Raw genomic sequence first — 13,693 nt, forward strand, 5'->3', positions numbered from 1 at the left:
CATCCTCTGTAGTGTCTAGATTCTGAGTGAAGTTTCTCTTTTCTTTAAATCCATCATTACTGGTATTTTTGAAAATCTACTTGTATGAGTCTTAATTTTGAGTAAATTGGGAGACGCCTGGGGAACCGAGCCATCTCCTCTGGGTGTCTTCTGAGGGTAACTTCGCAGATGGCAGGTCCCCTGTGAGGAAGGCCAGTGCTAAAAGGTGGAAGCTGAGTGGAGTCTGGATGGTGAAATGGCGGCTAGAGAAAGGGGCCTCTCTCTGTGTCCTTGTCTTCTGCTGCTGGTTGTCTTAATATCAGACACTGGCCTGGTGTTCTTTTTGCTGTTTCCACTGGAGGAGTTATTATTAGAGTCTCTGGCTCTGGAACTGAGTTCTGCTGTCACCTTACAAGGTCACGATTCAATCTCTGGGGCTGTGTGATCCTGTGATCCACCTTAATAAACCCACACACCGACTGCTTCTGTTTCTCTGGAGAATCCTAAAAATTTAATCCCACTCTTGATGATGATGACAATGGTGGTGATGATGATGGGCGCTACGACGGCGATGACTAAATTTTATTTTTTATGTTTACAATGCAACAGAACTTTTAATAACTTTTTTATTTTATTAATTTATTCATATTACATCTCAATTGTTATCCCATCCCTTGTATCCTCCCATTTCTCCCTCCCTCCTGCTTTCCCCCTACTCCTCCCCCCTATGACTGTGACTGAGCGGGACCTCCTCCCCTGTATATGCTCATAGGGTATCAAGTCTTTTCTTGGTAACCTGCTATCCTTCCTCTGAGTGTCACCAGGCCTCCCCATCCAGGGGACGTGGTCAAATATGGGGCACCAGAGTTCGTGTGAAAGTCAGTCCCCACTCTCCATTCAACTTACAGAGGTCCAGGTATTATTAAAACTTGTCATTTCAAAACTTAAATCAACGTAAATGGCTAGAGTGCAGGGTAATGCCATCACTGCCCATTGGGAATGCAGACTGAAGAATTAACAGCCACCTCTCCGACAGGGGACCAGGTGCAGGGTTGAGTCGTTCTGGATGTTGTCATCAGAAAGACTGTGGTCACCTTCCAGCTGCTTGCCTGCAAAGATGAGCCTCTGCTGATGTGTGTGTGGGTGCCCTCTTTATCCTGGATCTTGGCCTTCACATTTCCAGCGGTGCCACTGGACTCCACCTCCAGGCTGATGGTCGTGCAGGTCAGGGTCTTCACAAAGACTCACATTTTGGCCTGTTAACAAATGTGATGAAACCACAAACCACCAAGTGAGAGAAACACCTAGACACAAAAACCAGCGAACAAGGTGAGGGTTTCATTATGGCATTTTCACACACAGGTGTCACCATCATTGATTTTATTCAGCTTTCCTCTCTGCTACCAGTCCCTGTCCCTGCTGGTCACCTTCCCCGCCTCCAGTAGATCCCATTTCTGTTTTCATGTAATCTTATTTTTTTTTTTTTTTTTTGGTTTGCAGCTTTTATTTTTTTATTTATTTTTTTATTTTTTATTTTTTTATTAATTTATTCTTGTTACATCTCAATGTTTATCCCATCCCTTGTAGTCTTATTTTTTTAAAAGAAGGACCCGATATTGTAGAAACCCCAGGCCTCACGTTCCAGATGTCACACACTCCTTGCTATGGACAAGAGAAGATGCACTTGCTATGATAGTGGTGTTGAAATGTTTGTGCTCTCACATTGCAGGTTATAGTTGTCAGTGCATACCTGGTTACATCAATGCTATACCCATTTTATGCAGAAAAATTAGACACACACAGGTGCCAAAAGCAAGATGTTCAGATAATAGTAAAGTCAGAATATTTTCCTATTACTTAAAAATGAAATAAAACACTACACACACAAAAAAAATCTAACCAATTTGAACCCTAGTACCACTGCTATATATAAAGAATCCCTTACTTTTCTGGGAAGAAAAAGTGTTTAATTCAAGTGCCTTTTTGCCCTAGAGGGAACAAATTATAATTTCAGTGATTAAGCTTTTTGCGTCAGTATTTCCTTTGAAAGACTCTGTCTGGTTCACCTGCCAGTATAAAACCTAAGCTATCAAACATTTGGTGCCCAGCTGGCTAGAGAAGATCAAACTCCAGAAAGGCATTTAAATAAAATTTAAATAATTCATGTCTTGTCTCCATCTGAATGTCAAAGGCCTTTCTAGTAGAGACAGAGGAAGTAGCCATGAAGCCTTCAATGTAAAATGGAGTGATGAAGAGAGAGAGGCAGCCTGACACCTGATTCCCAGGTAGGCGATCACAGGCAAGGAGCACGGACGCCATGCCACTTCTTCGTAAGTCTCCAAACTGCTCTTATAACCTGATTGCAAATCAAAGTGGAGACCCAATGCATATCCATAGGGAAACTAGCCTTGGTTGCTACATTTGTGTGTGTGTTGGGGAAATGAGAAGTAGGCTAGCAAATCAGGATTGGGATTAGCCAATGGACAGCTCATTGTCCACATGTGTGGTGTGTGAGGGAGAGGAGAGACTGCCTCTGACATGAACTCTGGTGCCTGCAACTTGATCACCGCCCCCTGGTAGGTGGTCTTGCGGGCAAACAGAGGAAGGGGGTGCAGGCTATCCGGATGAGACCTGATAGACAGACATCAGACAGTCGGGGAGAAGCCCCCACTCCCATCAGAGGTCTAGAGGAGGGGATAGGGCAGAAGAGGGAGGGACAGTGGGACTGAGAAGATGAGAGCAGAAGGATAACAGTTGGGATGCAATGTGAGTATATTATAATACATAAAACTTAAAAAAATCTTCCGAGGAAGTATCCCTTTCTAACCTGGTGCAGACTGGTGTGTGGCATGCCTACTTGTGGTGCCACAGGTGGTGGTGTGGATGTGGCTAAGGACGTTGGTTTTTGAATTCCCGATCTAAGAGTTGGGAGCTGGACTGCGCAGCAGATGAGGAGTGTGTCTTCCACTTCCGAGGTTGAAAGGTGAAATGCTACGTTTCTCATGATGCAATTCATCTGACTTTTCCTTTTTTCAATTAAGGTCCCAGTTCAGTGTTGCTCACACTTACAGTAGATGCTAACAGCCTTAACTACTCAGTCCAGAAACGCCCCACACACGCCTAAAGGTTCATCTCTTAGATGAGCCTAGACACTGTTAAGTAGCCAGTCACTATCAGCTATTAGCTTACATACTTACCAGAGCTGGGGAAGGTTCCTTGGGCAGACACATGCCACACAAGTCTGCCAATCAGGATGCAGATATACATATCTCCAGGTTCCACTGACACTGAAATGTACCTCTACTGTGTTACCCACATCAAAGCCACAGCAGTTCCAGTGGTATTTTATGTGGCTCTAGAGCTATCTTTTAGTTTTTGTGCAATTGTCATGAAAACAACCCTGTTGTAACATTTTGATGCCTGATCATTCTGTGTTTTAACAGAAGCAGTATTGTGGCTTTGCGTGCGCGCGTGCGCGCGCGCACACACACACACACACACACACACACACACACACACACATGTCTTACTGACTGGAGTGAAAATGGTTTTTATGTGACTCTATTATTTGAAGCATCATTTTCTGAGGGCTCCAGCAAAGCCTTTGATCAGGCCAAGCTGTGTGGCTCAATGGAATCCATGCACAGAATCCTATCTAGTTGCAGAAAGATTGCATCATAGAAGCTGAATGGCTCAATTGCCACTATTCTAAAGCTAGCATTCTGGGGAAGCATTACTATTCACAAACATCAAAAGAATCCCCAGAATGGAAATTGACCCTGCCTTGTAACATAAACAGGTCAGCTGTGGGAGAGTACTCAAAGACAGTTATGATGTAATATCCTCCACCCAGTCCTCACAGGCTAATCTGTTTGAGCTTCTCCTCTGTCATTTCTCTTTCCCAGGGACAAAATAAAAGGGAAAGTGAATACAGATAAGGATGAGAGCTTCTCCGCAGCCATTGATGGAGCAAGCCTATTGTCCAGCCTCCTGCAGGAGACAGTGTGGCTGCAAGTCAGTGTTTGCATCACTGCGGCTGCTCCCTGGAAGGGTTCCCTTTCTTTTCATGGGTGATGTTTTTCTGTTCTGACTTATGATCCGTGTGTCTCTGCTGACACGTTTTATAAAGTTTTCATTCTTCATCAATGTGCCTTACAGCAGACACAAGCTAATATTTAAGCAGGTGCAGCTGGCATTTAAAAATAGAAATCAAGGATAAAGCTAAACTTTATTTTAATTTTATTATTTTAAGTTAGTATACAAGGTGTTATTATCATTATGACATTTGCAAATAAAGTATATTAGCAATCCCCCATCACCATCTTCTGATCTCCCCATCACCATCCCTGACAACCCCCTTCGCTCTCTCCCAATTCTGCCCCATCCACTGCCATCTCCCAAATATTTCTGCACCTCTCACTTCCTAAGCATCTCTTTTACCCAAGATTGGCCACCTCTCTTAAATTTTACATTTGGACACTTAAAAATTATAGTTTCTAAAATTTTAGAATTTTAGAATTAAAACCATTTGATAATATATATTGATAAATTATAGGCCCAGAGAACTAGAACATGTTGCTTTTGTTGTTCTGAGTTTGGGTCAAGTCAACAGTATGCTTCCCAGATCTACAAATCTTCCTATAAATTTCATGATTTAATTTTTATGGCTGAATAGAATTGTATTTTGGATAATACCACATTTTCATTATCTAGTCATCAATTAATGGACATCTCGGCCAGTTCTATTCTCTTGCTGTTGTGAATAGAGCATCAATAAATATGGACTGTTCAACTATCTCTCAGGATGGATATGGAGTCTAGGGTTACTATGGCTGACACATCTTCTTTATCTAATTTAGCTTTTTTTCACTGATTTTACAAGCTTCTGGAGACCCCCTCCATCCTCAGTCTTGTAATCTGGTGAGAATCAAAATTAAGAGCAAAGAATACTTACACTGGAAAAGAGAAAGTTTTCATTATTTTTTCCATAAAGACTTTTTATGCAATTAAAGACGAAAAGCTGCTGAGAAACTGCAATCTGCAGAAATGTAGACTTGGGTTAACTCATTTACGGAAATGCAGTAAGGCTTAGTGGATGGCTGTGCTATCTTGAGTGTTCAATGCAGGGCAGGCCTGCTCAACGCACATTTAACCTGGGAAACTAAAGGTCCTCAAATTGGACTCATCCTCATTTTTACTCTCGAATGCCCAACACATTGTCTGACGCAAAAGAGGCTCAGTAAATATGTGATGAGCAGGTGGATGGGGCTCACCCACCAGGTACGTCAGTCTCCCGCAGGCTTGGCCTTCTGTGCTTCTGAGTCAGGTTAAAAGGAGCCGAAGGCTCCACACTGCTGAGCAGCTCTCCCTTCACAAACTACCACAGATCTCTGAAGTCCTTTCCTGAAGCTACTTCATCCCCCATGATGTACAAAATGCTGTTTTGAGAACTCTAAATGTATGTTTTGAACACAATAGAGAGAAAAGAGCACTGTATTATGTGCATTTTTGCTTACCTGTGACTATTGACCCTCTAAGAAATGCTATTTACTAGCAAAAACCTTGGTTCAACTAAGTGTTATCTAATTAGTCACCTTACTTAGAGTTCTCTACGGCCAGAGAATCACATACCACCCTTCTCCCCCGGGAACACTAGCAGTGCTCACTTGTCTGCTGGCAGTTCGGGGTCTTTCCTTGATGCTGGTGTAATTTTACCCTGCCTTCCCTCGATTCCTAAGCCTTGTACCTCTCTGGGATCACTTCCTCAGGCGACTCCGCACAGCTCCATGAAGTACACGAGCTACAAAGCTGGAGAAGCCAAGCCCAGCTTCCCAGCTCTGCTGCCTCTCCTGACATTCTTTATTTTCTTTGTAATAGAATTTGAACGTGGAGTAGATAACGTGTCAAGTGTAGAGACAGTTTCTCCCTCCTTGAACAGTAAAGGTAAAAGGAGTATTTGATGAATCAGACAATGATTTGCTTGTCCTGGTAGGGGTTATATGACTTTTTAAAATCAAGTCTTTATTGACCTAAAGGAATAAAATATTGATGGTAGAATTCAGAGCAAAGAAGATGGATGGGAGAGTTACTTTACAGGAAAATTTCAGGGCTTTTTGGGTCTGGTGAATCACTTCTTAATGTGGACACTGAGTGTATCCATGCTTTTGTTACTACAGAAAAAGAAAGGCATAAAATTTATTTAAATAATGCCTCCCATATGCTCAGGGATCCTGATATTAGGAAATTAAAGATCATTATTATTTGATCTAATTTAATTAACAGAACCCACCACCTTAGTGCCCTTGGGCTTCTCTAAAGAAAATGTGAATGCAATGATTAAATTAACTCACAGTGAAGAGTCCTTTCAGAAATGGAAGCAGAAGGAATTATCTGATTGAAACCGAAGTCAATTACATGCCATGAGTGTTACATGAAAATTCTTTTGACTTTATCTGGGCTGAAGTGGAGAAAAAAGACTTAGTAGATGTTATTTATGGATGCATAATCCATGCATCCATGCATCCATCCATCCATCCTCCAGTGTTTTCTAAGTTTTTCCTCAATGTAGTGGATGTTGAGTGATATGAGACTGAATGCGATTCATCTCCTACCCTAATGCTTTGACTCTCTTTGCATTACTCTTCTTGTCTTTGGAATTGCACTTAAGGCCTAGATGAACAGCCACCTCAGATGAACTCTCTCTGTTCATTGCCTCTCTTAAAATACGATGTGGGCCAGAGCTTGAGCACATTGTGGACTACTTGAATCAAAGACAATTATTTTAGCATGACTTTCATATAAGAACAAAGATTACTAATATTTTCTCCTAGTACCACTGGACCTCTTTTCTTTTCTCATTCTGTTGTTTCTGAAAATGGCCTAATTTTGTTTTTCTTTGGGGTTGACTAAAACTCCATTGTGTGAACACACCACATTTTCCATATGTGATCATGTGCTGATAGACATTTATGTTGATTCCAGACTTTGACTATTGTGAACAGTGCTATAATAATACATGTCCAAGTACTTCTATTGGGTGATTTTCTAGGCTCATTTGTGTATCTACCCAAAAGTGTATAACAGAGTCATATGGTGAATTTTACTGGGATTTCATGATTAAGATGGAGATATGGTTCTATAATTAGCCGTGGAAAGGTATCCTGAGCAAAGTCACCTTCAGACACCATCTGTAAATGCTATTCATGAATTCAGAATGTCTCAACTACCTGTTGTAAGGCAAACCATAATACTTATTAAATATGCTATGCAGGATGATATGAATGTGATATGATATGAATTGTAAACTGTTTCTGAAATAATAAATACCATGAAGCACCTTTACTGGAATGCAATTTATATATCACAAAGTTCTCCCTTTGAACCTACTCAATGAACTACTTTTTGTGTATTTGTAACATTGTACAGTGAAACCTACTACTTAACTTTTAGAACATTCTCATTGACTGCCTAAAAAATATATGCTAGCTACCAGTCAGGCCCTTTTCCCCTTTTCTCTCAGGCTTAAACATATTTATTTCATTTTGGATTTCCCCATTCTGGTTGTATTAAACAGAGTCATGCAATATCTGGCCTTTGTACCTTGTTTTTCATTTGACATAGTGTTTTTAAAGTTTATCATTTTTTAGTTTTTCTATTAATATACCAATTTTTTTCTTATTTATTACTGCTCACCTGATGTTGTATCTTCTTCCCTTTGACTATTTTTTTTCCAGTGTTGGGTGAAACACAGGGCCACTTGCAGGCTAGATAAGATCTCTGTTACACAGCTGGATCTCAGTTTGGGGGCATTTCAGTGTTGCTATAAATCTGTATCTGCAAGCCTTTGTATACATATGTTTCAAGTTCATGGATAAAGTCATTGTGTACAAATGTTTTAAATTCATTTGAATTCACACATAAAAATTATAGGATTAGAATCACTAGCTCCATGTGTTTATATATTTAAAATTAGAAGGCTTTGCAAAATTTGTTTTGCAAAGTAATTGTACCATTTTATGTAAACAATAACCCTTATCTTTATTAAATTATAAGTGCAGATTGAATTTTGTATATTTAAGTGTACAGTATGATGCCTGACCTCCCATATGCTATTTATAATATCAAATATATAGAATCAACTAAGATGTCCATCAGTAGATAACTGGCTAAGGAAGGTGTTCTAAAATATGAGAAATCTTTGTCATCCATAAAGGTAAGAAAACATTTTCCTGGTAGGGGCAGACTTTCATGGGACCTGCCCTTGGGCTAGTGTCCAGTTATAAGTGAGTATATACCATTTGAGTCTCTCTGCTTCTGGGTTAGCTCACTCATTATGATCATTTCTAGTTCAATCCATTTGTCCACGAATTTCAGGAATTCCTTGTTTTTAATAGCTGAGTAGTATTCCATAGTGTAAATGTACCACAGTTTCTTTATCCATTCTTCTACTGAGGGACACTTAGGCTGTTTCCATGTTCTGGTGATTATGAATAAGGCTGCTATGAACATGGTTGAGCAAATTTTCTTGTGTGCTGGAGCGTCTGCTGGGTATATTCCAAGGAGTGGAATACCTGGGTCTTGAGGAAGCCCTATTCCCAGTTTTCTGAGATAGCACCAGATAGATTTCCAAAGTGGCTGTACTAGTTTGCATTCCTACCAGCAATGAAGGAGTGTTCCTATCTCTTCACATCCTCGCCAGCATGTGTTGTCACTTGAATGTTTGATTTTAGCCATTCTGATGGGTGTAAGATGGAATCTCAGAGTTGTTTTGATTTGCATTTCTCTGATGACTAGAGATGTTGAGCATTTCTTTAAGTGTGTCTCAGCCATTTGATATTCCTCTGTTGAGAATTCTCTGTTAAATTTGAGCCCCATTTCTCAATTGGGTTATTTGGTTTGGTGGCATTTAATTTCTTGAGTTCTTTATAAAGTTTGGATATTAGACCTTTGTCAGATGTAGGGTTGGTGAAGATCTTTTCCCCGTCTGTAGGCTGTCACTTTGTTCTCTTGACAGTGTCTCCTGCCTTACAGAAGCTTCTCAGCCTCATGAGGTCCCATTTATTAATTGTTGACCTTAAGGTCTGGGCTGTTGGTGTTCTGTTCAGGAAGTTGTCTCCTGTGCCAATGTGTTTAAGGCTCTTCCTCACTTTTTCTTCTAACCGATTTAGTGTCTCTGGTTTTATATTGAGGTCTTTAATCCATTTGGACTTGAGTTTTGTGCATGGTGACAAGTATGGATCCAATTGCATTTTTCTACATGTAGAAATCCAGTTAGACCAGCACCATTTGTTGAAGATGCTATCTTTTTTCCATTGAATAGATTTGGCTTCTTTGTCAAAAATCAGGTGACTATATATGTGTGGATTCATATCTGGGTCTTCAATTCAATTCCATTGATCAACCAGCCTATTGCCGTGCCAGTACCATGCTGTTTTAATTACTATTGCTCTATAGTACAGCTTGAGATCAGGTATGGAGATTCCTCCTGAGGATCTTTTACTGTATAAGATTGTTTTAGCTATTCTGGGTTTTTTGTTTTTCCATATAAAGTTGAGAATTGACCTTTCAATGTCTTTAAAAATTGTGTAGGTATTTTGATAGGGATTGCATTGAATCTGTAGGTTGCTTTTGGTAAAATGGCCATTTTTACTATGTTGATTCTCCTGATCCACGAACAAGGGAGATCCCTCCATCTTCTCAAGTCAGCTTCATTCTCTTTCTTTAGGGACTTAAAGTTTTTTTCGAACAAGTCTTTCACTTGCTTGGTTAGCATTACTCCTAGGTATTTTAAATTGCTTGTGGCTAACGTGAAGGGTGTAGATTTCCTAATTTCTTCCTCTGTATGATTGTCATTTGTATATAGGAATGCTACTGATTTTTTTGAGTTAATTTTGTAACCAGCCAGTTTGCTGAATGTGCTTATCAACTGAAGGAGTTCTCTGGTGGAATTTGGGGGTTGCTTATGTACACTATCATATCATCTGCAAATAGGGATAGTTTGACTTTTTCCTTTCCCATTTGGGTCCCCTTGATCTCCTCGTGTTGTCTTATTGCTCTGGCTAGGACTTCAAGAACTATATTGAAGAGATATGGATAAAGTGGGCAGCCTTGCCTTGTTCCCGATTTTAGAGGAATTTCCTTGAGTATCTCTCCATTTAATTTGATGTTGGCTATTGGCTTGCTGTATATAGCCTTTATTATGTTTAGGAATGTGCCTTGTATCCCCGATCTCTCCAACACTGGATGGGTGTTGGATTTTATCAAATGCTTTTTCTGCATCTAAGGAGATGATCATGTGGTTTTTTTTTCTTTAGTTTGTTTATATGGTGGATTACATTGATGGATTTCCATATATTAAACCATCCCTGCATGCCTGGAATGAAGCCTACCTGGTCATGATGAATGATATCTTTGATATGTTCTTGTATTTGTTTTGCGAGTATTATATTGAGTATCTTTGCGTCAATGTTCATAAGAGAAATTGGTCTGAAGTTCTCCTTTTTTGTTGGGTCTTTGTGAGGTTTAGGTATCAACGTGACTGTGGCCTCATCAAAAGAATTTGGTAATGTTCCATCCAATTCTATCTTTTGAAGTAGCTTGAAGAGTATCGGTATTAGCTCCTCTTTGAAGGACTGGTAGAATTCTGCACTGAAACCATTTGGTCCTGGGCTTTTTTTGGTTGGAAGACTATCAATGATAGCTTCTATTTCTATAGGAGAAATAGACCTATTTAATTTGTTTATCTGATCTTGATTCAATTTTGGCAAGTGGAATCGATCAAGAAAAATGTCCATTTCCCTTGGATTTTCAAATTTTGTGGCATATATGCCTTTAAGGTAGGATCTTATGATTCTTTGTATTTCTTCGGGGTCTGTTGTTATGACTCCCTTTTCATTTCTGATTTTGTTGATTTGGATACTGTCCCTCTGCCTTTTAGTTAGTTTGGCTAATGGTTTGTCTATTTTGTTGATTTTCTAAAAAAACCAGCTCCTGGCTTTGTTGATTCTTTGAATTGTTCTTTTTGTTTCTAATTTATTGATTTCAGCCCTGAGTTTGATTATTTCCAGATGTCTACTCCTCTTGGGTGATTCTGCTTCTTTCTTTTCTAGGGCTTCTAGATGTGTTGTTAAGTTGCTTATGTGGGATGTTTCCAATTTCTTTTTAAAGGCACGTAGTGCCATGAATTTTCCTCAGCACTGCTTTCAATGTGTCCCACAAATTTGGGTATGTTATCCCATCATTTCCATTGAATTTCAGGAAGTCTTTTATTTCTTCCTTTATTTCTTCCATGACCCACGTGTCATTAAGTAGAAAGTTGTTTAGTTTCCATGTGTGAGTAGGTTTTTTGTTATTTCTGTTGTTGTTGTTGAAATCCAGCCTTAGACCATGCGATCTGATAAGATACAAGGTATTATTTCAATATTCTTGTATCTGTTGAGGCTTGCTTTGTGACCTACTATGTGATCAATTTTGGAAAAGGTTCCATGGGGTGCTGAGAAGAAAGTATAATTTTTGTGTTTGGATGGAAAGTTCTGTACACATGTGTTAGATCCATTTGATTCAAGGCATTGGTTAGTGATGTTATTTCTCGGCTTAGTTTCTGTTTCAAAGACCTATCCTTCAGTGAAAGTGGAGTGTTGAAGTCTCCCACTATTAATGTGTTGGAATCAGTGAGTGGTTTAAGCTTTGTTAATAGTTCTTTTACAAATGTGGGTGCCCTTGTATTTAGAGCATAGATGTTCAGAATTGTGATGTCATCTTTGTTGATTTTACCCTTGATGAATATGAAGCATCCTTCCTCGTCTCTTTTGATTAATTTTGGTTGAAAGTCTATTTTGTTGGATATTAGGATGGCTACACCTGCTTGCTTCCTGTGACCATTAGCTTGGAATATTTTTTCCCAGCCTTTTACCCTGAGGTAATGTCTGTCCTTGTGGGTGAGATGTGTTTCTTGGATGCAGAAGAATGTTGGGTCTTGTTTATGCAATCATTCTGTTAGTCTATGTCTTTTTATTGGAGAATTGAGACTGTTGATGTTCAGAGATATTAATGACCAGTGACTGTTAAGTCCTTTTGTTTTGATGTTTGTTTAAGTTGCGGGTTTGTGAGGTTGTGGTTTCGCGATGGTGTAGTTATCTATTTCCTGTGTAGTTTTGGTTGTAACTCATTCCTGTGTGGTGGAGTTTTCCTTCTAGTAGCTTCTGTAATGCTGGATTTGTGGATAGGTATTGGTTGAATTTGTTCCTGTCATGGAATATTTTGTTTTCTCCATCTACGGTTATTGATAGTTTTGCTGGGTACAGTAGTCTTGCCTGGCATCTGTGGTCTCTTAGGGTTTGCAGGACCTCTGTACATGCCCTTCTGGCTTTCATGGTCTCAGCTGAGAAGTCGGGTGTAATTCTGATAGGTTTGCCACTGTATGTTACTCTGTCTTTTTCCCTTGCAGCTTTTAAAATTTTTTCTTTAGTCTGTATATTTTGTGTTTTGATTATTATGTGGCAGGAAGATTTTCTTTTCTGATCTATTCTATTTGGTGTTCTATAGGTCTCTTGTATGTTCATATGCATCTCCATCTTCAGATTGGGAAAAATTTCTTCTATAATTTGGTAGAAGATATTTTCTGGGCCATGGAGTTGGGCGTCTTCTCTATCCTCAATGCCTATATTCTCAGGTTTCTTCTTTTCATGGTGTCCTTGATTTCTTGGATGTTCTGTGTTAGGAACTTTTCTGATTTAGCATTTTCCTTGATAGTTGATTCAAGTTCTACAATTGTATCTTCAAGTCCTGAAATTCATTCCTCCGTTTCCTGGATTCTGTTTGAGAAGGCCATCTCCTTGTTGGCTGCTTTCTTCTCTATGGTCTCTCAGTCACATTTTTCTTCTGTGTGTTCCTTTATCATAGATTCCGTTTTTGTCCTCAGATCTTTAAGTGTTTTTTTTATTTCCTTCATCTGTCTGTTTGTATTTTCTGAAATTCTTCCAGAGGCTTTCTATATGACTCTTTTATGTCTCCTCCACCTGCTTGGTTGCCTCCTCCTGCAATTGTTTACAGATTTCATTCCTTTCTTCCATTATCATCTTCCTTACTAAGGACTTGAGGTCATTTTCTTGTATTTCAATTGTTTTTGGGTTCTCCTGGTTGCTTTCATTGGGATTGTTGGGATCTGGGGATTCCAAACTGTTTTGGTTTTTGTTTGCATTCTTTCGCTGTCCTCTTGTCATTTTGGTCTCTCTGATGTTGGGAGGTAGCTTCTGGTGACCTTCACTGGTTGAGAGTGGATAGTTGGTGAATGATTATTGGTCGCGTGCTCTTGCCTGTAGGGATCAGGTAGTTTTCCTCCTGACACAGGCAGGTGACCTGGTTTCCACTCCTGGAGACTTTGCTCTACACCTTAGGCTCTGGGCTGGGTCAGCAGAAGTAGGCTTCTGATTGGTTCCTTTCACGTTAGCGTTGTGATTCAGGCCTGCTGTTATGGGGTCTCAGATCGAGGCTGGCAAGCTCTGATTGGGCAAGATGTTCTCAGTTGCCTGCACTACCTGTGGACCTGTAGTTCAGACCTCGCCCAGCTCAGACCCACTGAGCTAAATGCGCCTTTTAAACCAGCATATACACACCTCTGGGGTGTCCAGCCTTTCCCGAGGGGGTGGGAGATCCTGCCGAGGCTGTGTGTAGTGTTCACACTAGGTTCTAACTGCTGGGATCTGCAGGCTTAGGC

The sequence above is a fragment of the Acomys russatus genome, chromosome 14, assembly GCF_903995435.1.
Source record: "Acomys russatus chromosome 14, mAcoRus1.1, whole genome shotgun sequence".
Lineage (NCBI taxonomy): Eukaryota > Metazoa > Chordata > Mammalia > Rodentia > Muridae > Acomys > Acomys russatus.